The sequence below is a fragment of the Macrobrachium nipponense genome, chromosome 4, assembly GCF_015104395.2.
Source record: "Macrobrachium nipponense isolate FS-2020 chromosome 4, ASM1510439v2, whole genome shotgun sequence".
Taxonomy (NCBI): Eukaryota; Metazoa; Arthropoda; class Malacostraca; order Decapoda; family Palaemonidae; genus Macrobrachium; species Macrobrachium nipponense.
This window is the reverse complement of record NC_061100.1, coordinates 110,057,879-110,071,849: the sequence shown is the minus strand read 5'-3', so window position 1 is coordinate 110,071,849 and position 13,971 is coordinate 110,057,879. Positions and strand designations below refer to the sequence as shown.

Here is a 13,971-nt window from a genome sequence, read left to right as displayed (position 1 = left end):
TTGAATACTTGAAAAGCTTCCTCAGTTCCAAACCACACGGTGCCAACCGTTGGAATCCGGGTGATTTGCATACGATTCCCTTCAAAGAGCAGATCTACCACCTTTCTGCGTGATTCGTTATATCTTTTTTACTAATCTTCTTCCAAACCATTCTGTGCTTTATATGAAGCCACTTCTTGATAATACGTTTATTGTGCCTATAGAAAATAACAGCAAAACATTAATTTTAACAAATATTTTTCAGTCGCCGTTGCCTTGGCTCTCTCCAACCTGTTTTCTATACGCCAATGGTAGCTGCGGACACTTATAGGAATCAAGGATAACTCATCAGACATCATAACTTGCGACGTTAATTAATAAAACTCACTTATTCTGAAATGGGCAATACTTCCCTTGGTGATAAGAATATTGAACAAAGCATCCCAGATGTGCACAGCAGTTAGGAATGGATAGCTATGTATGTATTTTGTGTTTGGGAAACGCAGGAAGCATGCATGTATGTCATGAGTTAACTGGGCAGTTTACGTTAAAAAAAAAAAAAAGTAGTCCTACGACAGGATAGGCATACATGACAGATTTTGACCGGGCATTGTATTTCGTTAAAATGTCAATCATTCCGACCAAACCCGTATAAATCATTTAGGCGTTTACAAGGTATATAGCAGTTTTACACTTGTTCTAGCAATTTGAATCTAGAATTTTAAAGTAAATAGTTGTTTGAAAACTCTCTACAGCGTGTTTTAATGTTTTGCTTAACAAAACACTTCAAAGATTATAGCATAATTTTTACAGCGTAATTTCGTAGTTCGACCAAATTATTTTGCTTGAAGAGGTATGATTTATTTTTTACAAATCTCAGATAAAAATGCATGTAGTAGTACACACAGTAGGAGGGTAGTGCCGTTACTGCACCTCACGCGGTGCACTGTAGACGTAGGCATTACTTTCGGTTTTTTGCAGCTCCCCTTCGGCCCCTACCTGCAACCCATTTCATTCCTATTACTGTACCTCCATTCATATCCTATTTCTTCCATCTTTGTATTCACCCTCTGCTAACAATTATTTCATAGTGCAGCTGCGAGCTTTTCCTCCTGTTACACCTTTCAAACCTTTCTATTTTCAATTTCCCATACAGCGTTGAATGACCTCATAAGTCCCAGCGCTAGGCCTTTGGGCCTAAATCCTATATTCTTTCCTATATATAACATTGCAACATTTTTCTTTGTTCCTAATCATAACTAGAGGTAATTATTATTATTGTTATTATAAACCCAAATGTGTTTATTGAGAGAGGTTTGATTTATCGTCGGTTTGGACCTTCATCATTCAAATAACATCATGATGTTTCTTTTCGACAGCGAATGTCTGTATGTCCATGATATAAAACGACACGGAAATATCGGCTAATTAGGCAATTAAGGAGGACGTGAGTCACCAATCCAAATTTGGTAACTAACCCTCCTCCACGTTTCCATCACATGGGCTCCAGAACGGTAACCAGACCCCTACTATCCTCCCTTATCCCAGCATCTCCCAGTACCCATGGAGCACTGAGTGTGCACTCAGTGTGGTAAGAAGCATTTTGTCATTGCTCCTCCCGACTACCTAGTGTACGTCATTTTGGAATGCAACCTCAATTGCAAAAGATAAAATTAAGGTAAAAGCAATGGAAGGCGGCAGTAGTGCCAAACACAAAGCAAATTGTAATGCAGAATGAACAAACGGGTTCAAGAACCGTGACCTGAAGGGCGCCTCCGGTTTCTGGTGGCTGCAAAATGGCTGATGCGTCTATTATCCACTTCAATCCAACCCTCGTATATTATTCCAGAGACATGTTTAGCCATCCACATTGTTATTAAGCACGAGTTCTTCAAGGTAAGAACAGCGTAATTTAAACTTTGGCCCTCAAATAAGGCGGCGTATCAATTTATATTTAGTGAGAGGAATAGGCCTAGTCAAAAAAAAGACGTGACAGTTTGTGAGATATTTGTTTGCTAAAAGAGTAATGATATTGATTATGATAGTAACATAACAATTATCCTACGTGCAAGAATAAATGTCATACATATGATAGTGATGATGGCGCAATTGTAAGGGCGATGAGTTTTTTTTTTTATATAAAAGTACCTACTAACGTAGCTTACTATTAAAAAGTGCAGAAGTGTATGCAAGACATTATTCATTACGCTGTAGTCTTAATATTCTTTTTTCATTGTTGTGTTTAGTGGATAAACCTTCAAGCCTTGTTTGTCTGTTTTAAGTAATAATGGTGTGGAAGAATATCGAAAATCTCGTTCGTATCAAAACCTGGATTTTATATCACGAAAGGTGTCAGCAGAACAGAGAGGTTAATGGGTTTGTTCATTAAATATAATGTAAAGCATTTTTGAAAATCAGATGTACTATACTCTGTTTTTTTCCATCTGTCCACCCGTCGGTGGTGTTTGCATATGGTAACACCGCGTCTCGGGCTTTAGATAGTTACGCTATGTGTAAGTTTTAGGTAAATAAAAGGATATCTGAGTGTACATTTGCAAGTGAAAAGTGTTTTAATAATTTCCTGTGTGCGAATTACACCGTTAATACTCGGAGTAGGATATTATTATTGTTGAATGTAAGCTGAATGTAACTATCTAAAGCCCGGGACGCACTGTTACCATACGCAAACACCACAGGGGGTGGGCAGATGGAAAAAAAAACGAGTATAGTTATCTCATAGGCTAGTAAGCCTGCTTCAAAATAAAATCCAGTATACAAAGAAACATTTTACAGGTATAGTTCATTGTATGTATACATAAAGTCTGTAATACAATGATGAGGATTTTGCAATGTAGTTAGTTCATTTTAGGCTTACATAAAAAAAGTATTATAGGTCTACATCAAAAAGTCTATTGAACAATGAAGAGAATTTTGCAGATATGCTTAAATCATTGTAAGCTTACATACAAGAAGTATAACATAGCAAAAGTATTATGTAGACATGCCTAGTCTGCACATTATAGGCCTACATCAAAAAGTAATAAACAATTAAAAGGATTTCGCAAATATGGTCAGCTCACTGGAGGAATATACAAAAAACCTATACAGTGAAAAGGATAGCCCTGCATAAAAAAATATTATGCAATAAAGAGGATTCCGCAGTTATAGGCAGTTCACTGTAGGCCTACTTTAAAAAGTATATTGTATAATCAAGCAACTCGTTATAGAGCTACATAAAAGTTTGCCATACAATGAAAAGGATTTTGCAGATATAGTTATCTCATTGTAGGCCTACATCAAAAGTCTGTTAAACCAGACATAGCTCAATGTAGGCTTACATAAGATTCTATTATGAAAAGGAATTTACAGATATAGTAAGCTCATGGTAGGATAGCTTAAAAAAAGCACCTATTATACAATGCATAGGATTTTGGAGATATAGTTAGCTCGTTGTAGGCCTACTTAAAAAAAGTCTGGCAGAAGGGGAGAAGGGAAGAGAATGACAATATGGGAGCACAGCTAGGCTAGCGAGAGGGTAGTACAAAGGTGCCGAAGAAGACCGGGCGTCTAAATTGCCTGTTTTATAGATAATAATTACTCTAATATTGTTGACATTTGGTGGTTCGGTGCCTAGCCCAGAACTTGAAAATTTTTGTATTGGATATATTTGCATTTTTTGTTGCATGATCTCGGTTATTAGAAAACCCAGGATTATTTAATTTGACACCAGTTCGATAACAGACGGCCATATATGACAGTCATTTCGCGCATTTGATAACCTCAGTGTCGATTCCACGCAAGTCTCCAGGCTATGTATCTAGGGCAGACGCCACCAACTTTGAAAGCCAGAAGAGCCATATATTTAGGAACCATAAAGACGTAGTATTGTCAGAGACGCAATAACAAAAATGGTCTCCTGAGATCTGAAAAGCAAAATTTGCAGCAGTACTTCAGAAATAACGGAATACGTATAGTTCAATATGCATATCTGTAAATTTGAAAAAAACTTCCAGTTGGAACAAGATTAGTTGGAATGATATTCAGTTTAATGACAGGTGCATAATTAGAAATAAGACCTTGTGGTTCATTATAAAATGGCTCATCATAAATCAAAGGAAGGCTAGCACGGGAGGGTAGTTTACGTACCGTAGGTTTACCTATGTTAGAAGTAAAAACATATATACGTATATGTGTGTATATATGTATTATATGGGGTATTAAACCGTAATGTATCCACCTTTGTCAAAGTCCACGGTAAACTCAAGCTAAAAAAAGTAGCCGGCGGTAAGAGGATATCGTGTTTTTAATATACGTGGTACCTCGTTTGTCGAATTTTTCTTTTTATCGGACATTCCGTTTTTCGACCGAAATTTTCGAAGAAGTTTTGTGTCGTTTGTCGATCAAATACTCGTACTTCGACCCGACCGATTGTCCTGTTCATACTTGCATTCCTGCCGCGTTAAACGAGAAAACCTGTATTAACAATTTTATTTTGTTCACTTTACGGGGATGAGCTTAAAGTGCATGATAAACAGTTTAATAACAACCACGTTCAAGAAAATCGATAAAAGAATAAAACATTTTCACTACAGTTTAACATAAAAGATGAACAAAACCAGATGCCACCTCGGTGACGCACAGCTGACTTAAGAGAGAGGGAGGGAGTGTTTTTACTAAACTGTTGAGGAGAGAGGAGGAGACAGTAAAAACATTTCTGTTTATAGGTAAAAGTAGTGCAATTTACACAAAAAATGAAAGAAGATAGTTTCACAATGAATTAAGCATGATGATACAATTATAAAAGCAGTCAAATGCAATACAGTAATAATGTAAAATCGAGTCAGGTAGTGTTCAGGACTGAAGGGGGAGACGGTAGAGAGGAAGGGAGGAGTTGGTGGTTGGTTTTTGGGTGGGATCCGTGGTTGGGGGGGGGGGGGGGTATCACTAACCGAGACGGGACTGGACTCTGATGTTTTTCCTTTTCACTACATTTCGCCTGTTTCTTTCACTTACTCGATCAGCGCAAATCACTCCTTTTTATTATGGTAAAATACCACTCGAGTGACACTTGCTTTTTGCGATTTTTTACTTAAAAATTTTTGTATGTTTCGTGTAAACGACTTCCTCTTGAAAAGTTGTTTGATCTCTACTTTTCTTACTTGCCCTTTGTACTTAATACTTATTTTTCTGGAAAATCTTCATGTTTATTGGATTATAATTTTAAATTCTGCCGTTTGCCAAAAGTAATTAACCTCCTTCTTGCACGCCAGATCTTAGTGGAAAGATCACGTCGACAATCATACGCACGTGTGGGATGGTTTTCACGTCTGCCGGACACTGATAATTACTCTCTCTCTCTCTCTCTCTCTCTCTCTCTCTCTCTCTCTCTCTCTCATATACACGCACACAGACATACAATCAGCCACACACACACAGACACACTATCGAATTCTCTTGATTATCCTTGCAAAATGCGAATGAAATTGATATTTTCTTATCCAACCTTAGCCTGCTGCGACCATTTCAGTTTCCTCTTCCCGCAATCAGGACCACCCTCGCGCCATTTTCACCACACTGTAAATAGAATTTTCTGCTTGTACGCGGAAACTAAATTTTTCGAAAATTTCACAGCGTATGACGTACTGTTTAATACTTTACACGCTTACTTTAAATTTTTAATACTAATATAACAGAAAAATTAAAAGGACTTTTAAGGTGGACTGGAACGAATGATTCAGATTCTCTTTATTTCTTATGGGGAAATTTGTTCCACATTTCGAGCAAATCACATTTTTCTACCAACCCTCTGGGACGGATTAACTTCGGAGTCCAAGGTGCAACATTTGTCGACCCCTCGATATTGAAATGGGTGTATATAATACGTTGATCCCCGAGGGGCTTTTTAGTACTAAACACTGCTTCCCAAGGAGCTTCCGCCATGTTTGGTACAGGCATCTCGAAATAGGTGACGTTTAGATAACAAGCCAAATATGGTATGGGTTTATCCTGGATTTTGGCCAAGATGTTATGCCTACTGGTTAATACCTCAAATGTTCATGTGTACATGCACATATGTATGCGTATGTGTATATATAACTGCCCGTTTGTTTGTTTGTCTGTCTGTGATGTTTTGAGGTGAATATTCCCTTTTCATTCAAAGTAAAGAACTTTGCCCAAAGTTTTGCTATTAATCCATTTCTTTGATGGGTCGAAGAGGGGTTTTGGGGGGAGGGAGTGCTCACTTATAGGTTGCAGTTTCCCTTTGGTCATAGGGAGAGGGTTTTCGAACAAGGCTGATATTGTGTTCTTTGCACGCATTCACTTTTCAATATCGCTCCGGGGATACAGTAATCTCATACTGACGGAGATGGAAATCTAGGCCGATGCACGTCGGGAAGCCGCGTCGTTTCTAGGACTCTCTCTCTCTCTCTCTCTCTCTCTCTCTCTCTCTCTCTCTATACATATATCTCTCTCTCTCACCGGTCTTACTGTGCAGGGAGCCCACAGGTAATGACTGATTTTGTTTCTTTATTATAGGCGATACGTATTTATACATTCGGCCCCACGGCCACACTACTATAAACACGTACCCTGTCAAACGGTTTCATGTGCATATAGAACTTTTTTTTTTTTTTTTTTTTTTTTTTTTGTATTCATGAAGACGTTTACTACAGCCGACCTTCGGTACGTTTCGGTGAAATGATGTGAATCTATTCATTCATCGTGTTCGTCCATTTCCATTTTTATTCAGTTCTCAAAACATACAAATACATACTTTGATACAGTGGCGTCTAATCAGGATTATAAGAACTTCATTAAGTTTTCCATTTCCCAAACCACTTATTTTGTTTATTTATTGCAATGTGCGAAGGCCTAACCTTACCTTCAGTTAATTGTAAGTAAATGACCTGATATTTAGAGAAATCGGTCTAGTCAAGTAATTGACAACTAAACTTAGATTTTGAAAGAATGTCAGTTCACTGCACTAGTAGTTCCTCGTGTAATGAGTAGTTTACGTGCTCGCCTACCAATTCGGCAGGTTCATTTTGTAAACATTTATTATTGGTATATATTTGGTGGTTCAGTAACTTCTGTTAGTTTTAAGCTATATTTTATAAATATAAATACATGTACATTCATATAACAATGTAAAAAGATTTTTGTAATTGAATGAAAAATAATCGGTAGTCCGGAGTTCGAACGCCCCCCACCCCCACCCCACCCCCCACCCCCACCCCCACCCCCCACCCCCACCCCCACCCTCTGCGCCCTAGGAGAGCTATTCATCAGCTCAGTGGTCTGGTTAGACTAAGATATACTTCACTTTTACTACACTAGTGCTTCATGTAAGTTATCCAGGATACTTAAGAAAAGTACAGTTTCTGGGTTTCGAGGAGATTACTAGTAGTGAAGTTGTAGCTACTTGGACTTTGGTATTTGTTGAGGGAGGGGTTAGTATAGATTTGGGAATTCTGGCTTTTGAGATGATTAAGGCTGTAAGGATGGCAGTTAGGATCGTGAGTAATAGAAAGCAAACAATGGGGTCTTGAATGATTACACATCAATATTGTTGTAAAAAATGTAAGACATGTCAACGTAATGGAAAAGGTTTCAGGGGAATTGTGTGGAGGAATATCTGTTCTTTTTGTATATTGTTAATGTTGATAAGAGGTGACAGGAAGCATCATAGATTAATTAGCATAAGTTAAGTATATCTTAGTTTGACCAGACCACTGAGCTGATTAACAGCTCTCCTAAGGCTGGCCCGAAGGATTCGATATTTTTACGGGGCTAGGAACCAATTGGTCACCTAGCAACGGAACCTACAGCTTATTGTGAGATCCGAAAGAATGCAATATGGGTGAAAGGAAAATGGATGGTTTCCAAAGCTATTTGTCGTACGGATTCAACATTATCATAATGAAAGCGTAGTCCGCGGTAGAACTTGTAGGTTAGGGAGTGGCTAGTCCAGTAGATAAGAGCCTACATAGCTAATAAATTAGCAATTGTTCAGAGATGCGGGAAAAAAATTATGTTGTAAATGAAATAAGGAATGCTTAAGTATTGCTGCTGACGTGAAAGGTATGAGAATGAAAGTAAGTCATGATAGGAAGACACTAGAGAGTTGGGCACAGTGAAACGCTCCTGATTGGCTGTTGATTAGCCAATCCCAGGACTGGAAACTCAGTTTCTCGAGAGAGTTCACATAGGCAGGATGTACGTATATTCCACCTCTCCTGAGGGATAATTTTGAAAGAAGTATACCTCAGGAGAGGTGGAACATACATCCTGCCTATGTGAGCTCTCCCGAGAGACTGAAAGTTTCCTGTCCTGTGATTGGCTTATCAACAGCCAATCAGGAGCGTCGTTGAAACCTGTAGGTGTGAATTGTTCGTGTAGGAGGCGAAATGGATTGAAAGGGCTTTAAGTGCGGATACACGAAAAAGTCGTAATGAAAAATTAACAGACGCGTAAAAACGGACAGAACACTTTCAGACTATTTGATCATACGGGAAAAATGAAGTAGGGTGAGCTAGTTTAAAATGTTTCTGATTCAGAAGTTTTGGCATAAAGTTGGAAGGGGAGATGGGAAAAGTGCTGGATAAAAGGAGCGGGAGAGTTACTCAAACAGATGCGTTAATATCCTAAATACGAGAGTTTGCTAAATGTCTACTGAATATCACAGGGTGCACAAGAGTAGGTTCACTTTGTTTGCGTCTTTTCAATAGGTCTAAAAATGTGTTGGTGTATGAAGCTGTTAATACTTGACAAGTGCACATACACATAATACACACAAACACATGTATATATATATATATATATATATATATATATATATATGTCAATTTACTTAGTAAAGGACGAAAAGTCGAAAGGCCTCACACCGATGCTCCATTGTTTCACTTTCCTTCGTGAATTTTGTCTTTATTCATATGTCCCCTGTACGGCGATAGTGCCGTCAGTGCACCGCACGGGGTGCACTAAAGGCATTACTCCAAGGTTCTTTGCAGCGTCCCTTCGGCCCCTAGCTGCAACCCCTTCCATTTCTTTCACTGTACCTCCTGTCATATTCGCTTTCTTCCATCTTGCTCTCCACACTCTCTTAACAATTATTTCACAGTGCAACTGCGAGGTTTTCCTCTTGCTAAAGCTGTCAGATCTGCCTACTCTCATTTTCCATTCCAGCGCTGAATGACCTAATAGGTCCCTGTGCTTGGCCTTTGGCCTTAACTCTATATTCCATTCCATTCCATTCCATTTGTTTATGTGTGTGTGTATGCCTATGTGATTTTCACGGTATGATTTCGGTTTGGTGTAACTCTTAACAGTTAGGTTTGTTATGGTGAATTGTTGTACAGTCCCTCGCTCATAATACTAAACAATTAGGTAACCACAACACAATCCACCCTTCATATATACTGTCCAACCTCTCTTACTATTACTTCTTAGTGCAATAGTGGGGTACTCTCCCTTTTCTAGACCTTCTTATCTTGCTGTCTAACCTCTCGAATTCCCCGTTTTCACTGCCTTCAGCGCTGAATGCCCGCAAGTGCCCGGTGCTTGGCTTGCCACGGTAAATTTCATAAAACCTAAACCCGAGAGGTCTACCAGTGCTTCAAAAGTTGACAAAACAGGCGTGACAAAAGTATTTTTAATAAGAAGAATTTAAGGATTTTCACACTGACCTAACGGTGACTAGCACCAAGAAAATACAATGAACAGTATGCACAGTTTTGTTTATTTTACCATTTACTTCAAACGGTTCTCCAATTTGAACTCCATAAGAGAGCGAACGTAGAAGCATTGGAAAATAACTCTTTTACTGTCTTCGATTCAAGGAACATTTCTTTCTTATAGATATTCCAAATTGGAACTAGATATTCTGATGGAATGGTTTGAAAGCTTTCTATATAAGAAAAACCGTTTGTTGAGTCTTTTGAGGATCGTAATAAAAAGCGCACCCTTTTCGTTTTGTGTCAGCTGCAAATGTTTTGGATACACAGAGGAGATCAATATCCCAATACTGTTTTTTGCTTTTTTCCTAAAAATTTCCCGTCAGAAAATAATGATCGGAATATTTCGACCGGTACTTCACGTATGCTGAATGCGTTATAAACAGTCGCAAAGTTGACAGCTGAATTGACGAAAGAAAAGGAAAGCATTAAAAGATAGGAAATTTGATGACTTGATACAGGCAATTTATAAAGACTACGAAACTAATGGAAGGCGTCTATAATTTTGATTAAACGAAAACGAGAGAAAGTAATGACATAAATAAAACACATCATAAGGTAAAGGCCCCTATCCAGATGAATTTGAGTACGTGTTGCCATCACTACGCAGGTGAGTTAGTGTATGACGGCTCTCTCTCTCTCTCTCACTCTCTCTCTCTCTCTCTCTCCTCTCTCTCTCGTCATCTCTCTCTCTCTCTCCTCTCTCTCTCTCTCTCTCTCTCTCTCTCAGATACTTTCTGTCCCTTTTCCCTCTGCACTGTATCAAGTAGCCTCCCAGCGCCCTAAGTAGTGTCTTATAAGATGGCGGAAAGAGCTCCCAAAGGGAGCGACGTAGGAGATAGGAGTCCTGGAGCTTCCTCACGAGATGTGTCATTGTCAAATTGTTTCTCTCGCAAAAGTGGATCCTCCTTTATCTCTGAATTGGTACACAGCCTTCTTTATGTTTTTATTAACCTTCTTTACAAGAATATAGCGCTCAAACCTTGCTTGAAAAAATAGTTTATTTTGCAAATTATTATATAAATGGGAAAGCACATTTGTTTGTTTGTTTGTTCCAAGTAAACGTCTACACCAAATGGGAAAGCACTTCTGTTTGTTTGTTTGTTCCAAGTGAACGTCTACACCAGTGAACTGATCAGTATGAAATTTGGCAGAGAGGTTAAGCTAACATAGGGTTTGAACATAGGCTAATTAAATTACCTTAAAATCACCCACCCCCCTAAAAAGTTATTTCTTCTACCCCCAGAATGTAACTTTCTTATTTTTGTGCCGATATGGTTCAAGTTTGAAACATCAGCAATTGGTGCTAATTGCATTACTTCAAAATAGTGATCAAGCCATAGCCCCGATAGGGGGGGTGTAGGGAAAGGGGTGAAATGTAAAAATAATCGAAAACGACAGATAGTGTTTAATCCATAGTTTTTGAGGTTACCGAAATAAACAGTGACATACTTAATATTCTTGAAGTCCATGTTCAACCCTGGTAGGAAGGGGTGACATGTTTTTTAAAAAATAACTAAAAACGACAGATATTAGTGCCTCATCCATAGTTTTCGAGGTTGCTGAGAAGAAGAATTACACTCCTGAAGCCATTTAAGTCCAAGTTCAGCCCTGATAGGATGAGGGGTGGGGGCGGATGAGAAGGGATGGGAAGGGGATGACAGAAAAAACAACCGAAAACGACAGATATTAGTGCCTCATCCTTAGTTTAAGAGATTGCCGAGATGAATAGTGACATTCCCGATGTCCTTAAAGTCAAAGTTTAGCCCGATAGGAAAGGGGGGGGGGGGGGGTTGTTGTGAGAAGGATTTGGAAGGGGTGACTTGTAAAATTGAAAAAAAAAATGGCAGATATAAGATGGTAGTGTTCTTCACAGCAAGAGTTGATTTGCAATTTAGCTGACCATTTATTCTTGAGATGTAATGATCCCCCCACCCCCCGTACATAGCCTTTTAATGATCCATTTATGTGTGTTTGTGTTTGATAATGCATGTTATCTGGTGGAAGATATGCTCTAATCTATAATATGTTGTTACATATTTTTATCTTCATTGTATCTCCTTATGCATGGAGAAACTGAAGAATTTAATGAACCTGTTCCATTTAAATTTCTAATAGTCAGTCCTCAATTCTAGATAAAAAAATGGTAATCAAACTAGACGTTTTGCATAGCAGCTTCTGAACATACGGAAAAGTCACCTTCACATATTCAGCTTTGAATACCTGAGGATGTCTAAATCTTGAATTCAATCTCCCAGAGTGCCTTCAGCCAACGATATATATATATATATATATATATATATATATATATATATATATATATATATATATATATATATATCGATTTTACGTACATCGTCTTATTTTACTACAATTGTCGCAAAAAGGAAGCCTCCGCCCTCTCTTTCCAATCTTCGTAAAATCCCTTATAAATATCTGGCATTTTCGAAAAGTTCTCAGGGAGAGAGAGAGAGAGAGAGAGAGAGAGAGAGAGAGAGAGAGAGATGGGGAAATGGATGAAAGACTATAGTCATTTTGCAATGCAAGATGTTTCCTTTCATGCGATAAATAAATGTCGCTGGGCCCTTTTGCAGTTATCTGCACGGTAGTTTTAAATTTCCGTACATCCAAAATACGTTTTGGAATTCCGTTCGTCCATTATTGTGGAAAATTTTCTCTCTCAATTCCTTATTTCAACGAATTTCTCACTGTTTGATATTAGAATATACCAGATGCGTGAGCGATGTATTGAGACGCCTACACACAGCACGTAAAAGAAAATATTCTCGTGTATGTTCAGTCTAACTCGTGAATACATCCATGTGCACACTGCAATACATACAAACTGTCATGCAAAGCAATGTTATTCAATGCATAGAAAGTTATATAGAAAACAATATTTTTTCTATTTATTTATTTTTTTTATTTTTTTATTATTTTATAAGGTAATCACAACATATTTAGTTTAATTTCTATACATAACTTTTAATTGTTACACACGACTTATCAATGAAAAGTTACAGGGGATTGTATATATATATATATATATATATATATATATATATATATATATATATATATACATACACATATATATTATATATTATATATATATGTGTGTGTATATATATATATATATATATATATATATATATATATATATATATATATATATATCAATTCAAGCTACAAATGTCCTTTAATATCTAAATTCACTTTACCTCCCAAATGATATATTTTCATATATGTACCGAAGGGGAATTTTTTAATTAAAAAATTCCCCTTCGGTACATATATGAAAATATATCATTTGGGAGGTAAAGTGAATTTAGATATTAAAGGACATTTGTAGCTTGAATTGATATATAAATGGATCACGGTTCGATGTGATAGTTATTCATATATATATATATATGTATATATATGTATATATAATTTTATGTGTTTAATATCAATGTGGTTCAGCGATTATCACCCTCAATATAATATTGTGTCCTGAAGCATTCATTGTATCAACACTGTTGCAAGCAATTAAAATGTACTGATCCACTATTGCTGGTCGCAAGCATAAACGAGAACTGGCTTAGCAGCAACCTCTTTCACAAAGTACGTATGATAACCAGAATTTTAAACCTTCCTTAGATACATAACATAATACAAACTAATTAGTATTTTTCAGAAAGATGGCTTTGAATATTAATATACTACACATATTGTTATTTCGCTGAATGTGTTACATGACAGATTTCTTTTGTTAGCTAACGTCGCCAAGTCAAAACTAAACTCAAGAAGAAGCTGCAAGTTAATTTAATTACTCCATATCTCTAACAGTTTTTTAATCTGTAGGGAGACCGTACCATGAGCGGGCATTATATACCAAAAGCTTACAACCGGATAGTTATCGCTGACGACACTATAAATTGCTCTTTCATTCTCTTGTTTCCTCCTCTGCATCATCTTTTCCTAACCATTGTATAAGTAATTATACTAAAATCTGCGCATATTTGGATACGCTCACTTATCTACCAGCTGTTTGTGCATGGAAAATTGAGGCTCGGATAACTGTCAATAGTATCGGTTCTTGGTTGCGTGGGTTGTTTTCCATTTTTTCAGGAGACTGAACTGGTTATCTGTCAAACATTAATTTTCGAAATAGTGGTGTAGTGGTGATATCAATGCCGAGTTTGGCATTCGGCTGCAGTTTGCATATAAATTCATATACTTTGATGAAGCTCTGTTCGTATTGCGCGGCATAAAC

General features: G+C 37.4%; 1 long non-coding RNA gene across 1 annotated transcript in view; it reads left to right on the top strand.

Moving 5' to 3' along the window:
• Positions 1-1,564: 1,564 nt before the first annotated feature.
• LOC135211700 (uncharacterized) overlaps positions 1,565-13,971 on the top strand; it is a 43,774-nt gene continuing 31,367 nt past the window's right edge. The window contains exon 1 of the long non-coding RNA XR_010313721.1: positions 1,565-1,875. This is a non-coding gene — a long non-coding RNA (uncharacterized LOC135211700). The remainder of the gene's footprint in view (positions 1,876-13,971) is intronic.